This window comes from Anas acuta, chromosome Z (assembly GCF_963932015.1).
Source record: "Anas acuta chromosome Z, bAnaAcu1.1, whole genome shotgun sequence".
In the NCBI taxonomy this organism is placed as follows: Eukaryota; Metazoa; Chordata; class Aves; order Anseriformes; family Anatidae; genus Anas; species Anas acuta.
In genome coordinates, this window is record NC_089017.1 from 68,459,491 (window position 1) to 68,478,059 (window position 18,569).

The following is an 18,569-nucleotide window of genomic DNA, read 5'->3' on the forward strand; positions in this document are numbered from 1 at the left end:
GATCTCTAGCTAACCTTTGCTTTCACAATTAGTTATGCTCCCTATTAAAATCAGACACTTGATTTGCAAAATTGTGTATTTCTATCTTCTAGCTGGTAGGTGTTGCTAGGCTTTCACAATTTTGTTTCCTCACAATGCTGCAGTAAGTGTGCACATACACTGATCTGATGCACAAAGTCTGGTCTTTCACTACTCATGAGTGACTATAACAGATTGCAGCCACCAGCTGAAGTTTTTCAGGTTAATTCCCAAGAAAATCTGTTTTCCTAAGAAAATGCAGGCATGGCTATTTGCCATGTAGCAAGCTTCTGTAAAGTACTGCTGTATGGACAAATCCATTGATTTCAAGGACAGAAAGGAATTTTACAATCATCAAGACTGTTCTCCCAAGCCAAACACTACCTAATTTCTTCAACCGTGCCTGCCTCAAAAGAGTTGAATTGTTTCATTTGTCAAAGAGCTTAAATAAATGTGCTTTGCCTGAAGTCGTTTCCTGGACTCTGGGAGAAATGAAGATCTAAATACTTCTGTGACTCCCCCATCTCCATATTTTGTTTTCTGCCATAGGAAAATTGGTTGTATCAGTTCCTTTAGGAATAATCCAAGCCTTTTTCCGTTCTCCCCACCTTGTTCAACATGGTGATTTATATCTACTTACCATGTAGTTAAACTAAAATTACTCGAGTGTGTTCACTGGTCTACTACCCCTGCACACAGTTTGAGCCATGGCTGTACCCAGGGAGACACACTTCTGCAGTATGAGTAAGGAATCTCAAGTAATTACTGCTGAAGAAGCACATATCTGAAGTAGACAATGACATTGAAAGTGGATAGTTCTGTCAGAGAAGCAGACCAAACAGGACATTGAATTACAAAGGTAAAAACATCACTGTCTATTTGGAAGAGAGAGCTGAGAAACTGCTGTCAGAAATGCCCTATAGAAAGGAATAGTTAAAAGAGCTGCAGAAAAAAAAATAAAATAAAAATAAAAAGGAGCAGAACCAGAGGAAAAAAAAATCTTACTTAGTGGTTTACAGTAGTGCTTATAAGATGACCTCAAATCAGTTTTGTTTATTGGTTGACCTGTTAAGTAATACAGTTTTGTGTGCTTCACTAACACAGTGATATTCCCTAAAATAATATTTGAGTGAATACTTTGTAAAAATGGAGCCGATTTTTAAGTTTGTACATGTCAAGAAGAATGTCATTAGATTGCCTAAGTTGTTTTGTGGCAGAACAACATGATTCTAAACTGAGAATGACAAAATATCTTTGTCCTTCAACATTTGAAGTGCATTATGTCTTGTTCTAGACCAAGTGAGAGATTTTCCACTAGTGCAGTCTCAATAGGTTCACAGAGTTAACCAGTTAAAAATGTAGTCCTATTCCTGTAGACAGGGTGTTGGTTAAAAGTAGTATTTATATAATTATGACTTTATTATAGTAGTTCCTTCAAAAATAGTATGTGATCTATAGCTAAAAATTTGTAAAACACTACCTGGTTACCTAGGTACCTCACATCTTTAGTGTATGCATCCTCATAATTATGTGGTAGGCTAGGGAATGGTTATGGCACCTGTTTTGTGGTCAAGGGACAATGAGGCATAGTAATTTATGCTGAACTACATAAGAAATCCATAACAGAGTACTAAATTTAGTACACACCTTTTGGGATAACAAGATCCTCTTTCTACCTTCTGATTTCAATAAAAACTGACTGCACAGGTGATAGATAAGCTTACCTCTCCAAAATCATGATTTTTTTTTTTTTCAAGTATTATTGATGCATTTTAGATGTCTGTGTGAGGCAGCTGAATGTCTTGCCCTGCTTCTTCTTGAGGTCTTGTTTCTGGGACATGTTTTTCATCTTGTTTCTGTGGATAAATTTCTGTGGTCTGTGCATGTGGGTGAACAACTCTCAGCAGATTAACGTATGCTTCTTTCAAGACAGACTCTTCTTTTGCCATCTAGGGCTGTCTTTTTTGTATTTCAGATTTATTAGCTAATGCATAACAAGAAAATCCATATACTGAATTAAATATGCACAAGTGCACGTATTCAGAAGTGTCATTGGAGACTCTTCCCTCATATAAACAAGACATTGAGCATGGGGAGACTAGAAGTTGTTTTAGCACTATGTATGAAAAAGCTATGAGTAATCCCTCCAGTGTTTGCTGCACTGACCATTATAACTTAAAAAAAAAAGAAAAAAAAAAGAAAAAAAAAAGACCACTGCTCATAGCTTTTATGAGAAAGAACATAAAAAGGTTCCTTGTAAAGATTTATAGGGGAAAAAGAGGAAAATGTTCTGGATGTGACACAAAGGGAATGGAGAAAACAAGACTTGTTGAGTATCTATGAGACCAAGTTGCAGTATACCTCCTAGCTTTTCTGCAGGAGGAGGAAAGGAGGGAGCATGACACCAGCATGATAGTCAGCTAGTCATGTACTTCATAGTCACTGTTGTCAATGTAACATATGTTTTCACCTGCCTACACTAGTGTGAAAGTTCGGAAAGCTTGCTTTACAGGCTCATACTGCCATCGGATTCTGCAAAGAAGTTACTGTTTCAGTTAAGAACTAGTACAGGTGTTTGGTTCTTTACTATGTGTATAAATATTTCTAACCATTTCTGGCAATTTCTTTTTTGCCAAGAGGATGCAGATTGGTGGAGCTTCCAATGCTACCGGTCACTGCCCAATGGCTTTACCCAGAATCTTGTTTCTCACTGCTGATGCAAGGCAAACAACCTATATCATTTCTGAAGAAAAAGAGGACTGAGAACAGAGGAAGAGAGGAGTTCTTTCTTATTAAGTACCTTAATGTTTTTTGTCTTGTTAGTCTTTCCTTCAACTCAGCTTAGTTCTTCAGCTTATGTAATGATGAGCTGAACAGATGAGAACCCCAGCTTTCATCCAGGGGAAAACTAATTGCTAGCCCTGCTTTGTCATAAGGAGGATGGGAAGAGGAAATGTATTCCAGACCACTGCAAGTGGGGCCATACCTTGTGATCAGCACTGCAAATGTCTGTGGTGTTCTGAAATATTGTTTTGAGAGACAACACCACTTTGGAATTAGAATTTACATAAGTACTTTAGGATCTGAGTAGGATAAAACGAGCAAATCATTATTTGAGTTGGACTGCTCTTTAGCTCTCAGGAAATGCAATGAAGTGTAACTGCAGAGTTCATTTTAGTGCAGATATTCAATGCACTGCGTGCATTCAAAATTATTAAAGGTTTACTGAAAAAGAGTTCAACCGGGGAAAAGAGATGATTTGGTTTTCCCATGGAGTTGCATTAAATTCAGAAACAATCCATGTTAACATATCTAATTTTCCTACCTGTTTCTGGATCTATTTATAATGTAACCCTGTGGTATTCTCATGGCATTTAAATATACTGTCTGAATTTTCAGACTTCCTGCATAAAAAGTAACATAGGAAGAACATGTAAAAGTTTGGTAATGTCTGAGAGCTGAGTTATCCATTACATACATGATATATGAGTAATCTAAGTTTTTCTGGTTCTGAATTGTTTTGTGAACAGCTCTGAGTTGTATTAATTTATTCATAAAGCACAGCTTCATGTGCAGCTTGTGAACCAATTTAAGCTCATGATTTGTTTGCTCCCTTTGACCATTCTGACCCAGTGCAGTTTCCATTGAAATGAATATTTCCATTCACTGTTTGCTATGTGTAATGTGTAATTGTACTCTTCATGAGGGGATGTCATTGTTTCTCTTCACTGAAATATTCAAAAAATGAATTCAGAAAAGTAACTGAAGAATACTCTTGTTTTTAAGTGAATACACTTATTTACATGCAAATAAAGATAGTTGTAAAAAAAAAAAAAGTTTCTGAGTCATTAATGTAAACAATAACTCGTACAAACCAATAACCAAGCATCTCAGGGAAAAACACAGAATCACAGCCATGGTTGTAGTGGTGCAGAAGAGCCTTCTGCAAAATGTTATCCCTCAGTAATCCCTGCAGAGAGAGCTTTCCCAAAGACACACAAAACACACCCTTGCAGAATTAAGGTGGATCTACAAACAACACAAAACTTGATACACCTAAGGTTCAGTGAGAACTACCTTTTGTGTCTGCGTTTTTCATCTCACTTCACCTGACCCTTGTAGAACTGTTGCCTAACACTTCAGATAAATATATTGTTGTTTTTCTAGGTTTGTGAGATGGAGGCTTTAAAATTATATACAAGTAGTTTCCATGTGGGAATGAGAGCCATTTAAGTACAGGCACAAACTAGCTAGAGCTTAATGTCTCACACTCCTTCTGAGTTAGAGCAGCTCTTTGGGTAGTGCCTGCTATATTTTCATTGGCTTGTGTTCATGTCTATTTTTGCTCACTTACTAAATGTTCTGCACGATGCTGGGAAGCAGTGCTATAATAGGATGATGCAAATGCAGGATACTCAAGAGTTAATACAGCAACACAAGGAACTTTCTTCAGGCACTTGTCCTGCTCTGGTGTCCAGCACTCACTTTGAGCGCAATCACTGGAGATAAGCGAGGGCAGAATTTGACATGAGGGTTTTCAAGTGAGATTTTCAGAAGCACTCAGCATGACATTACAGCAAATGGCAAAGTCCTCATTTTGCTGGTGTTTTCCAGAGACACAAATCTAGGTCTTTGCTGCATGCACTTGAAAACCTTCTCTCTGACTTCTACCATTATCACTGTGTATCCAAGGTCAACAGCAACAGCAGTAAACACGGGAGTAGGACTAGAAAATTCAGAGACACTTAGTGTTTACTTCAAAACAGCTGTAGTCAGTCTAGGAAGTAAGAGAAAAATCTCCTGTCCTTACTTGTAACTTATATGAAAACCTTTTAAGGACAGGGCAAAAGCCCACAATGATGCAATTGTTTTGGTATTGTGTAGTTTCTCACGCAAGCTTGTGGGTGGCTGCAAAACTTGGTTTGAATTTTACAGCTTCAAGTAAAACATCTCAAAACAGCAGATCTTTTCTCTGGTTCCCTTTTTATGCATAACTATCCAGATGGGAAATAAAACAAAAAAAAAGATACTTATTTTCCAGATCTGTGAAAACAATCTGCAGGCCAAGATTTAAGGGATCAAAATAGCAATGCCAAATTTAATATGTATGACATGATTTGTAAGGCCACTGATTTCTGACAGTGATGTGGAAGGTGCTACAGAGAACATAACACAAAGCAATTGTGCTCTGCTATCGTCCTGAGGAGGGTGAATCCTGCTGGCAGACTTTGGATCCTATTCAGATTTCAGTAAGAGTTTTAAGACGTGGGATGTCAGTAGGGAAACTCTGCTCAGTTTCAATAGAAGCTGTGGAAAATATTACTTCTCACTCTAAAGTTACTGGGATTCAATTCTATTCTTTATTATATGATTATGAATCCTTAGGGGATTTATACTAGTGTAAAAATAAGTTTGACAGTTATGTCACATAGGTCAAATAGGCCTATCTCTTGTACTAGAGAATTCCTTTCAACATGTCTTGAGACCTGAGCTGGTGAGCACAGGCTCCAATGCAGAACACACGTGCAGATCAAATAATGCAGTCATGATCTCAGGCTTTGCAACAGGAGCTCAAAATGTGCTGAGGCAGTGAGAAAATGTTTTTTTCTACCCTCTCCTTATTTGGACCAAATTTTGAACCTCCCAAAAGTCATAAAGATGGAAACAGATAAATAAGAACTACACCCCTCACACAGAAATGAATGAAGGCTGGACTCTAGAGGTTGAACAAGAGGAAGGAGCAGTGGTGACATGGGACAAGACTATCATGATGCATCTGATAAAGAAGGCAGAAGCAATGTGATTTTGGGGAAGGTCTTTTCAAGAACGTCAAAATCTTTTTTTTTTTTTTCAGTCTCATGGGTACAACACACCCTTTTAGGCATTGCATACTTCCTGACATTTCTACTTTAAGTAGAAGGAGAAAGAGATGAAGAGAAGGGAACAGTTGACTTATGATCTTTGTTTGCTCCTCTTTTTGCTTTTTCCAAGTGTGCCATGGAAATGACTGAAAAGCAGCCCCATGTTGCTCTTCCACCTTCTCAGGCTCTGTGAGGGCGAACCTGCCCATCCACATGAAAGGTAAAGGTGCATCCAGACTGCTAGTGTTTCAGGCCAAGCACTGAATATTCCAAGACAGTAAATCACCCTTCCTAGAGGGAAGAAAAACAGGCTTCCTTTCAATCTAATTAATACTGCCAACAATCCACACTTTATAGCTATAAATACATCGTTGACTTCAAGGGATCTAAGAACTATGAAATAGGACTGGCAAAATTATTTCCATTCATGGGTGTATAGGATATAGAACCATATTTTAAGCAAAACAGGCCTTCTGTTCCCAATTTTCCTAAAAACATGCTTTACTCATAAACTCAGGACATATGCACTTTCTCTTCTGTAATGAAACCAATTTGGGGAAAAATAGAGAAGAAGAAGAAGAAATTAAACTGTGTGTTATTTTCCCAAAGGCTGTATTTTAATGTGTGGACAGAAGTCACTGTGTGTCAAAGAGCTTAGGCCATGTGCCATGTCAGCTTCACCACCCAGCACCACACCACATGGCTGAGACCAGTATAAGGTTGCAGGGCTTGGGGCTCACCTCCAGGAGCTACAAGTCATAGGAACCCACATGTCTGTGGAGCCAGCAGCAACAGAGACCAAACTGTGTGTATCCTGAGCAAATATGTGGTTTCCACTGCTGGGGTATGTGTGTACGTGTTCATGCATAATTTGCTCGTGGACTTCAACAGGGTAGTTGAGCAGTAAGGCTGAGAGAGCAGAGGGCTGAGAGTCTGTTGCTGCTGTGACCATAGGTCTGGACCTGATCAGCAAGTGGCTCAGGGTGGTGGGTCCTGGGAACTCATATATTCCAGCAGAAGCTCTCTGTATCTTGTGTTCATGCGCCTATCAGGAATAACTGCTCCGCCTTGCTACTGACTGGACCTTGGGTCCTGACATTGCATCAGCCTCACACCTGTGGGGATAATGGACTTGGCATACCAGAGAGAAGAGACCACAAGGCACATCTGCAAGGAGAGGCTAATGAGGCAAAGCAAAACAAGTGTGAAGTATTCATGATCTATGTGCCCTCTGCATGCTGCTAACTGCTCAGTGGAGCAGGTTGGGAAAAGGGGGCCCAAGATGGGGAGATTGCAAGTCACTGGTGCTCACTGTTAGCTGTTCTCTGTGCTCACTTCTGCCCAGACACAAGGATGGCATCTCACTCCTTTCCCAGCAAGGTCCTCAGCCTGAGAAATCTGGTTCTGAAACAAAAGCAAGCTCCTTTCAAATAACGCTGGAAAAACATCCAGAAGTAGGGTCTGTAGCCCTCTCTGAGCCTTATATAGGAAAATTGTTTATAGACAGGCAGCATCAGTGAGCCACACTAACTGTGAGTTGCAGCACCTTTTCTGACCTCCACCAGCCTGTGGCTTGGGGGAGTCACCGTGGTGGTCCCTGTCCTTGTCACATCCAGCCTGAATTGCTGGGACTTGTGCTAGGGATTGCTTGAACATCACTTTGCAGCAGAAAATAGCAGAACAGCCTTTCCCCTGATTACTCTTTTAATAGCATATAGCTCACTCTGCTGTCCATTTCTGGAGGCAGGTCAAGGTGTTAATTGCTCTTGGCTAAGAGCTCCATTACCTAGCAATCTCTTCTCTTTATCCATCCTCTTAGAGCAGCTGAATTCTGGGGACTGCTCTTTCCAGCTGCTGGAATTAAATGCTGCAGTCTCTGAGGCAGCTAATGTGAACTGTGTATGCACCAGTATATCATCTTTTCTCAAAGCAGAAATATTTTATGGAAATTAACCAAGTTTGAACAATTTTTTCAACAAGTACATCAGCTAAAGATACATGAAATGAAAACAGATTTTTCTACTGAACCAGGCTGCTTGGTGAAAATTTTCAAAATCCCCTCCCACCAAATTTAGAAAAAAGGCCTGAGACCTCAGAAACAACCAAGAAATGGAGCTATCATCTCAAACTCCACTTACACCACTCGTCCCATACATGCAGCCAGCACTGAGTGTGTGAAGGAAGCTCTGATGTGAGCCAGCCTCCCTCAGGCAGGATCCTGAGGAGGTTGTTTTCATTTAATGCTGTGCAATGAGAACTTGGGAGAAAAGCAGTTTGGGAAGATTTTCCCTTGTAGACAAGAACTGAGTCTGGCAAGCTTCAAGGCACCTGTTAAATGAAAGTTTCCATTAAAAAGCATTGCATTTAAACACGGTGACTTAAATCATTCATGGATATCAGAATGTTCATATCATGGAAAATACTTTGTATACTTGAGAGGTGAGAGATTGTGATGTACTACCTTATCACCTTATCAGTGAAGTAACACCTCAGGAGGAAGAATTTAAAGCATTTTGGCTCCATAAGCAATAAAGAAGCATTATTTCTTTGATTAGCAGAAGATTTCTTCTATCTACTGAAACTTTTCCACATGTCTCTAACACTTAAATTAAAAATATATGACATCTATTTGTAAAGTGTGAATCCAATAAATCTTGAGTTCTGATTTACAATTCTCACCTACATCCAGAGAAAAGAAATTAATTCAGATCAAACTTAAAAAGATAAGCCACTTCTTAAATAAAAGTGTATTTAAGATACGTTCATTTGTATGAACATGTATGTCATATTCATTTTAATATGTTTTTAAATTTTGGATATGTGTTTCAACTATACACATCACTAAGATTTTAAATAGCTGCTCAGAAAATTCTAGCTTAATGAAAAGAGACGGGAAGAAGACAAACCTAGCCACCTATTTCTTAATTTCATATAAGAAAAACAATGTTCCTTGAAATATTTGCCCTTGTTACTCCCATTAGATGTTGTTTGAAAAGAGTCATTCTTCACATGTGGCTATCAGTTTGAAAATTATTCACAGATGATGCTATTGCTTGCTTCACACTAGGGTTAAAACCAAGCACACTTCTGTGGAGGTCAGGATGGGAATCAGGACCCTATTGCATAGGTTTCACCCATACTGCTGCCAGAATGAAACAATCAGATGTGAACATTCTCAAAATCCCTTATTTATTTTCGGTCATGGGGACCATATTAACCGGACACCTGATCCACAAATCAGTGGAACTTATATTTCCATTAATTTGTTAACTACATCTAATTACAGATTTTTCTGCTCAGCATCCAAGAGAGAAAGAAGGTACCTGTACAACACCCTTGCCTGTTTCCTTTGGGGTTAGGGCCAGATCCTAGGCAGTGTTATAGCATCACTCTTTTTCCCATATTTTAAAAAAGCAGCATTCTTGATAATGTTTTAAGTGTTGTGTTTTACACTGTTCACTCCTTAATTCCTGTGGAAATTCCATGGAATCAAAAAGCGGAAAAGAGTAGTTCATTTGTAGGTATGTAGAAGGTGGAACAGCCTGCAGAGAGAGACTGAAGGGCTTCCACCTTGAAAAGTGAAGGTTCTTTAGAAAAAGTGTCTGGCAATTGAAGATCAGACTCCTGCCAGCAGCATTTCACCATATCACCATCCAAAAACCTTTCAGTGTTACTAATATATATATATATATTTTTTTTTTTCCTAGTAGGATGAACAGCATATGAACTTCTGACCAAATATTTCTTCTCTTGAGTGACTGCTGAAGAGTTAAGTACAGAAAAGGGAAGAAAGATATATTTTCTCTTTAACCTGATTTGCTGGGTATCCCTGTAAAATATGTCAGCCCTAACCAGCTGTAAATTTGGAAATATCACTATGTATAAACTTCTGTTTCCCGTGCCTCACCATTACATTATTTTGGAATGGGCATGCTCGCCACTTTACAAGGCACACAAAATAAAGCAATTTTTAAAATCCCCCCAAATGAATTACAACTAGATTAAAAAGTAATAGCAATCTGCTTCATAGCTGGATACACACGGCCTGTCTGTGGGTGAGATTGCAAGATATGTCATAAACCAAAAAGCTGGATTCAGGCTGTACATTTTCCTCTTCCCAGGACAAGACCTGTATTACTTTTCTACCATGTCCTAAATTTCTTCCACTGTATTTTTATTTCATGTGATCTCTGGAGAGCATGATAGGACCTTTTTTCTCCTGCTCACTGACAGTCCCACTGTGTGCAAGGTTCAGTGGAATGAGTGTCATCTCTGATTTATTAACAAGATTCAAGAGCAGGCCATTACTCAGGACACAAATGAAAGCCAAGGAATTCACACAATCTGTATGCATGGCACATCCTGAGCAACAATTTGAAAGGACTGTAATTCATTTCAGCACTCGGCTGGAAAGATGCAGAGCGTCCAGGCCCCAGACATTGCCACAGAAAATGGCAGCAAGGCTCCTGCAGGATGCTGATGATAAATGGGAATGTTTTCCTCTTCTCTGTGATGGCTGCCTGCAGGTCAAAAATTCTTTGAAGACAGGTGGATTTGTTTAACCTGTGAGAGATTACACAACTCTTTTCCAGGGGTGTATTGCAGGGATGTTTTGATGTGAAAACCACTGGAAAAACTTGTCTTAAGACCCTATGTTTTCAAGAGTCATCAGCCAGGCACCCTCACCAATATATTATTCCTGGGTTTGGGGATCTCTTGACTCAAACAGCTTTTTGTGCTGCTTTGGAAACTTCACAATTTGGTGGGCTCGCTTTAAACTGCCAAAACATCACAGGAGACTTTGCAAATGCAAAGCATGCAATGCATATTTAGAGTGAGCAGTAGTCTGACTGCATTTCAGCAATATGGGCTGTGCACAGCTTTAGTAAGCTGTAGTACCTGCATCACTTTTTCTGGCTCAGTAAATAGAGGTAAATATTGCTCACTTTGGGATAAAAGACAAGGGTAGTCTGACTTTGCAGTGGTTGCCTAAAACCTGCAGATTCTCATTTCCTTCTTCAAACTCAATCAGTTTTGCCTTGCAGCAGTAACAACTGCTACTGCTGATAAGTTTCCCAGGTTCGTACAAAACCTCCCCTCATTGGCAGCCTGGTTAAATTGTCTCTCTGCAGAAGGAGCTGTCATTTGAGAAGCTCATGCTCAGCTGAAAAGCTCAGTTCCAGTTTCATCACTCCCAAGCAGCAGTGGTCTCAATTCAGAGTATTAATACTCAGTGCGTGCCTAGTGAAAAGCAACCTTCATTTTGCTGAGAAAGACTCATTACTGCAGCCCCCGCCTCATCTGCCACAGAGTGGGTACGGCACGTAGGCCTGTTTGTTTTCTCTGTGTTTAACAGTTCAGTTTGCTTACTCCCTACCACCTACCCCCCCCCCCCCCCCCCCCCAAAAAAAAAAAAATTACTTTCCTCTTCCACCAAGAAAATATAATTTGCTGTGTTTTGCTCTTGTCCTGCAGTTGTCCCTTAAATCTGTCTTCGCACTTGTAGATCTGAGACATCAGCTTCTCTCACTGTGCTGCAAGCCAGGCATAGGCAACTCCACAGAGAAGCAGGAGGTCTTTCTACTCAGAAGACCAGCATGACAAGATCTGTCCAAACCAACAACTATTTTAAAAATATAAAAAGTTTCAACTTATGCACAAATTGCAAAATTAAAGCCAAAGAGCCTGTAACAAGGAGGTAACTGATCTCTCTTTCAGACTGGCTCTAGATGTACAAGGTCACCAGTCTTTTATCTGTGTACAAATAGTAAGAACCATAATTCATGCTCTTGACCTTATGAAGGCAGATAGCAAAAGATTCTGAAGTCCTGATTTTCCATTTTTTCATAAAATTGTAAAACCAACCAACCAAACAACAACAACTACAAGAAAAAACGGAGCTCCTCACCCCTTCACATGTGGCTGCTCTCCTGTCATCCAATTTCACCACTTGGGGAAAATTCCAGGCTGTGTTGGAGCACTCTTGCATGTGCTGGTGTAATGGGAACTCAAAGGCAGCCAGTGCCAAGTCATACCATAAGTATAAAAGACCTGTTTAAAAAATTGCATGCTGTGAAGTGATGTAACAGAAATAGCAAATTATTTTCCTTTTTATGGGATGAACACCAGCATAAATGCAATAATAAACTGTTATTTTTGTTGGTGGTGGTAGTTTTTCCTAGGGTTGCCATAGTTACCCTCTGGACAAAAACAGACAGAAAAACTCGTGCCTAAAGGGAAATTCACTGTGAAGTCTTTGTCAGTCAAAAATTGATAATATAATATAACATAAGGTTTGCCACAGTGAAACCAAAGGTTTAGTGTTGATGCACTTTTTTTTTTTTTCTCCAGACTGGAACTATCTGATTTCAGTGGTCAGCTCTGAGGGCTTGTGGGAGGCTTGTCTGTAACTGAGACAGATCAGTTGTAGGTACCTGCTCCAGATGAATTCCCTGCCTCATGGCACTGACTGATCTGGTGGTCTTTTGACAAAGAACTCACACCATTTAACTCTTTTGGCATGCTGAGTACTTTGTGGACCACATGTGCTGTTCCCTAACACAGAGAAAGTATATTTCTCTTACACGTTATACACACTTGAGTAAACACGTTCAAAGTGTAGCAGTGACTAAAAGAACAACACAAAGCCCCAGAAGCTGTATAAGGAAGCACAAGACAAGAACCTCTACAAAGACTCCTAGAGGCAGAACTGGCTTATTAAATGCAGACTTTTACCCCTTTCTTTTCCCTTTTTGCCTAGTTCTTTCTTTTTCCACCATGAATTCAGGAATTCAAGGTTTTGAATCCCAGGACTTTTGCATATAAGCAAGGACCTAGAAGCACCCACGTTTCAAGGCATCTGGATGTAGTCTCAAATCAGCTTAAATTACAGCCTAGGAGGAAACCTTCCATTACCAAACCTGGTCTTGTTCCCTGACATAAGAAGACATACTAACTAAAAGGAGTCAGACATGAATGTGCTTGAAGAAAGGGTGATACAGAACTGGCCCCTGTGTCTCAGTCATCCTTTCATGTACAGTGCATCCATTGTGCATCTTTCTATTCTTCTGTCTGGATCATGACCACTGGTATGTACATCACTAATGGTAAGTGCTGCAGTGTTTCTGTACTCCTATATTTATTAGCTATCAAGCTTTAAGCACCTTGAGCTTCACAGTTACCGTCTTGAAGTAAGCCAAGTTACATTACGGAGTCAAATATGTAAGCATGAATAACCTTAATAACAAGAACATTAAAATATATATTAGGCTAAAGAATTAACTATGAATTAAAATATTGATTAATTATAGAGTGATATATTTTATGCAGTAGCTATTTATACTGCCTGAGCTGATGACTGGAAATCTGGAGAAACAGATTTCACCATTATGGCCAGATAAACGGAGAGCAGAGTTTGGATGTGATGGTGCTTTGCAGAAGGACAGGATTAGTGGTGCATAAACCATTCTCAAGAGGTGCTTGCCACCTTCTTAAAAATCACTAATGGAGAAGTTTCTTTGACCTTTAGAAGTAATCTATTCCTATGTGTATTATCAGCACTTTCAGCAGCAACAGTCTGAGGAAAAGATGTTTCCCTCTGTCTTTATTAAAGGCTACTGCACAGGAGAAGGGACCAGAAAGAGCTTTTTAGACCTATGTGTAGATAGGTGCATCACCAGCCTACCTGGCTGGGCTGTATTTTTCATGTTAATGTTATGACTGCCTTTTTCTCAGCCACCATGGATACCCTGCTCTTTTCTGCAGAACAAGTCTCTGGCCAATTTCCTCTGCTTTATTTATACAACTCATCTTTCCTACTAAGTGCATTATGTTGCCTTACTCTGTATTAAATGATACCTTATTTTTAAGATCCTCATTGCCATTTATCAAGGTCATTTTAAGTGTTAGGCATTGGAACAGGCTGCCCAGGGAAGTGGTGGAGTCACCATCCCTGGAAGCCGTTAAAAGGCGTTTAGATGTAGAGCTTAGGGGTATGTTTTAGTGGGGAGTGTTAGCGTTAGGTCAGAGGTTGGACTCGATGATCTTGAGGTCTCTTCCAACCTAGAAATTCTGTGATTCTGTGATTCTGTGTCTCTCATTACTTGTCCTGCCTTGGCAGGTTTTGTATCAGCACAATGAATAACTCCCATCACCCACTAACTCCTTCCCCCTGCAAGCTGCCAATGGTGTGCCTGCCCACAAAAAGTTCAAGCTGAGATGGGAAAATAAATAAATATATATATATATATATATATATATATGTGTGTGTGTTATGAACGCAAAAACTGTTGTCATTAGGTTATGACCTACTGATGGTGTCCTTTCTTTAACAGCATACACCTCAGGAAGAGAAGTGTAATGCAAGAGTGTTGCATTGCTTTCCCAAATACCGTCCCAGACCCCTAAGGCCAATTTTAGGCTCAGTACCTTCATGCCTGAAATTGACTTTGTGTTTAACAAACCTTGGATTTCTTTTCAAGAATGTGTACATTTGGACTTGACTGTTCCTATGTGTTTTCCTACAGCAATATCAAAGGATGCTGGTTTCAGCCTTGAAACCCATCTGAAGAAATTATTTCCCACCTTTTTCTTGACCCTGTCTCATGTTTTTCTAGGTCATCTGTTCTGCCCTGCAATTACTTGAGGTATTGACTACACAGAGAAGAAGAGAACTGATCAAGATTAAAAATAATCTATTTTGGAAGAAAATGGTGAAATTTTACTCTAATAAAGTAAATTGCCAAGGAAATACTGATGTCAAATTTAGAGAGGATACTGAAATCTCTTACAAAATATTTCATCTGTAGAGAAAGATATTTTCTACCTATTAATTGAAAGAATGTAGAAGGCTCATTATAGGAGAAATGAAGGACAGAAATGGAAAATGAATTATGGAGTATAACTATCATTTGTCATTGCAGCTGTAGAGATTTTGGAGCAATCATTTTTTATTTGTAGTTTCCCATGGGTTTCCCACTAGCATTTAAATATTTCTTCAAAAGGTGTTTCTACATATCTGCAGCCTATAAATATATTAAATCAAGGTCCTAAAGCATGAATGTCTGATGAAACTGCATTAAGAGATTCTGGCAGAGATGAAGGCAGCATATACATTGCAAAAATGTCAGCAGTGTAGATGGCATATAGAAACCTTGTAGCTAAAGCCTACTGAAGATACATTTGGTAAAAGAGATCTGTTTTCTTTGCTCAGTGGTTACAGGATCTTTGGTTCCAATTCAGATCACAGCAGTAAATGACACGGATGTCACTCAGGTGATACTGACTTCAGATTTGATAGTTTTTTCCTGGATTCTGGATGTCCCTCTGTGCTTAGCACAACTTTCCACAGGTTTCACATTTTCACTGAGCTTTTACTTGGTGGATTTAATGGGACCTCTGTGAAAACTTCTGCAAAATCGATGAGCTGCCAAAAGAGATTTCATATGGGTACAGATCAGTGGGCATCACTACTCACACAGAGTGTATCGACAGCTGCTCAGGCAAGGCACACAGTAAGCATAAGGTTGGCTCTGACCTTGCTGCTGTCCATACTAATAGGCAGACAGCTATTGATATCGATGCTGCAAGTTTGGACCAACTTTCTCCACAAGTACACACATGCTGTGGAAGCACAACCACTGGCAGATGCTGAAGGAGACACCTAACTGCACATATCAACTCAGAACAATGGAAAAACAAAATTAAAATACTTCTCTACATGCTTTAGAAATGATATTTCAGTGCTGCATGACATTTTGGCAGTTTTTCTCATGAAAATGTGGCTGAAGTCTTTGATCCATGATGTTTTTCTGAATTTGCTAAACCAGATAAATCATACATCGAATCTACGAAAACTGCCCTGATAGAGAGCATTTCCTCTGTATTTTGCCCCTGGTATGTATTAACATGAAGACTTCTTTCTTTAACTTCTTTCTTTTATCCTCCTCTTCACATGTGTGATTAAATACATCATTTCAGCAGTGACACATTCCAGAAAACACAGTTAGCATTTCCAGCTCTTCTGCCAATATTCAGACAGCAGCTAAACAGAGGCTTAAATCCTTCCTTCATTTATTTCCATGTGTCTCATTATTTTTCATTTTCATATACTCATTATTTTTCATTTTCTTATTTGCAGAAAACCTGTATTTGTAACAGAATCATATTCTCTAGGCTGAGATTTTCGCAGGTATGTTGTTGAACACTGTAGAGAACCATTCTTCTTCTGCAGCAAAAACAATGATAAAATAGCTTTACTGTTTTTACATGTCATCTAGTCTTTTATTATTTTTATTATTATTTTTGCAGGGATAGGAATATTTTGGAATGGGATATCAGAAGAAAGGCAATACGAAGTAAAGGAGCTTGGCAAAGACCATTTAGAGAAGTTTGCTGTGATGGAAAAGAAGGGGGTAACCCAATGTAACAAGAGATCAACATTCATCTAGTGGAGGGCTAAAGGGACGCATTCTGTTTTAAAAATAAGTAAATCATATTGTCCATGAGGGAAGAGCAGGCTACCTTTCACCTACCATTTTCAGCACCATCATAAGAGTAAGTAGATGAAAAAAAGTAGATGAAAAAAGCTTTTTCTGCTTTTCTTATAAGTCCCCTGCACAAGCACTCCCTGGATGAGTATCACACCTCAAGTGATACTGTGGAGTAGCTCAGGGTCTCACAGCTTTCCCTCCCTCTACTTTCAGTTTGTAAATAAATATTTGTTTTCTTCTTAACTAATGCAAGCAAAATCCTAGCTTCTCAAGGGCAAGCTGTTTTTTTTCCACTGCCTTATCCTGTCATGTATTGCAGTGCTCCTACAAGCAGGACCAACTGTGGTCCAGCACTGGATGTAGTCACTTTCTGGAGGATGTAGAAGAAGGAGGTATCTCCCGTGCAGCCTGCCAAAACTGTAATGGCTCTGCAGTGCTAAAAAAAGATGTTTTTATGTCATCAATGGCAAGCATGAATTCACTCAGGAAAAGTGAATTTATTTGAAAGATGGTGTTTTATATGGATACCACTCAGAAAAGCAGAATATCACCTTAAAATTTCAACACATTAAGCTAGAGGTACAAGAGCATGCATAACCAGCCATAATGCAAATATTAAATACAAGTTAATTCTCTGTTGAGTGCTTGTAGTGACGTAGTCTGTAGCATTTCCTTGAGTAAGTGAAAGTAACCTTGGGATGTATTCCGGTTAAAAACAAACTTTTACAAATACTTCTGTATGTTTAATGTTTCCCATTACATGGTTCATTCAAAGCACTTACCAACCCTTCATGTCATGTACATTAGAACCAAAAATCCTCAGGGAGTAAGTTGGGAAAACGTACAAGTAGAAAACATACCCATCTTCTTTTAACTTCTGACCTGGGGTCTGGATTTTCTAATTCTTCTTTTTTTCTGAGAAATAAAGGGAAGAAAAAGACAGAAGAGATTCTGCAGAAGCATATATCTTCTTAAGAGTAAAATAGTGCGCCCACTTGTGAATTTGCCTGTTTATCAGTGTCCAGGTATAAAAATGACAAAATGTAAGAAGAAAAAACAAATCAAATCAAAACAAAACAAAATAAAAAAGATATTTTTATAGACTGTAACTAAATCCAGCACACCTTGCTATCTTAACTCTGACCAGATGTGGGAATAGACAAAAAAATGCAAACTGTTTTGATTCTACATCATCCTTTTATTTTCCATTCACAATAAATACTGTATTTGGATGAGACCACCAGAACCTGAGATCATTGTTCATGGAATTTCACAGAGTGTAGGAGTGGAGGGAAATTATCCTCACTGATCACCACAGGTGCCACAGAGAGGGTCCCATCACAACTTCTGCAGTGTGTTCACACAGGCTGAAGATGCTGGGGGTACGGCAGGAGCGACACGGGAATGAAGAGAGGGCTCTTTGTGGAGAGATTCTGCCCAGCCAAGCAATGGGGAACTTGACAAATTCATAAAAAAGGAAAATAATACTGTAAGATGCTGATATGGCACATGACACATTTGTGTTGGTACAGCCCTGGGACCCCTCAGTGTTTTCTCTGTGCAGACAGTTAATAACTACCTGTTACACAGGGTTGGGAGACCCCATTGTGCCCTCCTGAGTGCTGCCACCTGCACCAGCTGTAATGAGGGCACTGTGTTTCAGCGCCCTGTTTGTTTCATATTTTTAGTTTGGCACCACTACAATGGCTGGAATTATAAAAGTAACATTGTTTTCCTGTTGTTTTTCCCATCTCTGTTCATTCTCTTTTTGTTTTCAGAAAAAAACTAAATATTGTACAACAGAAAGAACCAAGTCATCACCCCAAAGTAAATATCACCTTAACAGAATATCTTAATTTGAATCACTTAACCATAAGCATTGTATGAGCCTAATTCTCATATAATATTATCATTGGCCATAATGCAGATTAATAAGGGATAATTCCAAGTAAAAAATAATAATAATAAAAATCAGAAATTCAGAGACTGATTTTGTTCCTTGATTTTGCTCATTTAATAGTCATTCTTGATTCATTGGCACTAAACATTTTCAACAAAAAAGAGTCAGCTTTAATACACTTTCTATTTAAAGATATTAATCAGAATTTGAGATTGTTAAAGTATCTTGCACAGACATTTTTGAATGGAAAACTTTTTGTTATAGCTATTTTGTCATAGATAAAGTGAAGTGGATCTATAC

At 39.0% G+C, this 18,569-nt stretch overlaps 1 long non-coding RNA gene across 1 annotated transcript; it reads left to right on the plus strand.

Moving 5' to 3' along the window:
• The first annotated feature begins 11,080 nt into the window (after window positions 1-11,080).
• Window positions 11,081-18,301, plus strand: LOC137848442 (uncharacterized). The gene is made up of 3 exons (XR_011091355.1): window positions 11,081-11,194; window positions 11,355-16,068; window positions 16,188-18,301. It is a non-coding gene; the product is annotated as an uncharacterized lncRNA (long non-coding RNA).
• Window positions 18,302-18,569: the final 268 nt, after the last annotated feature.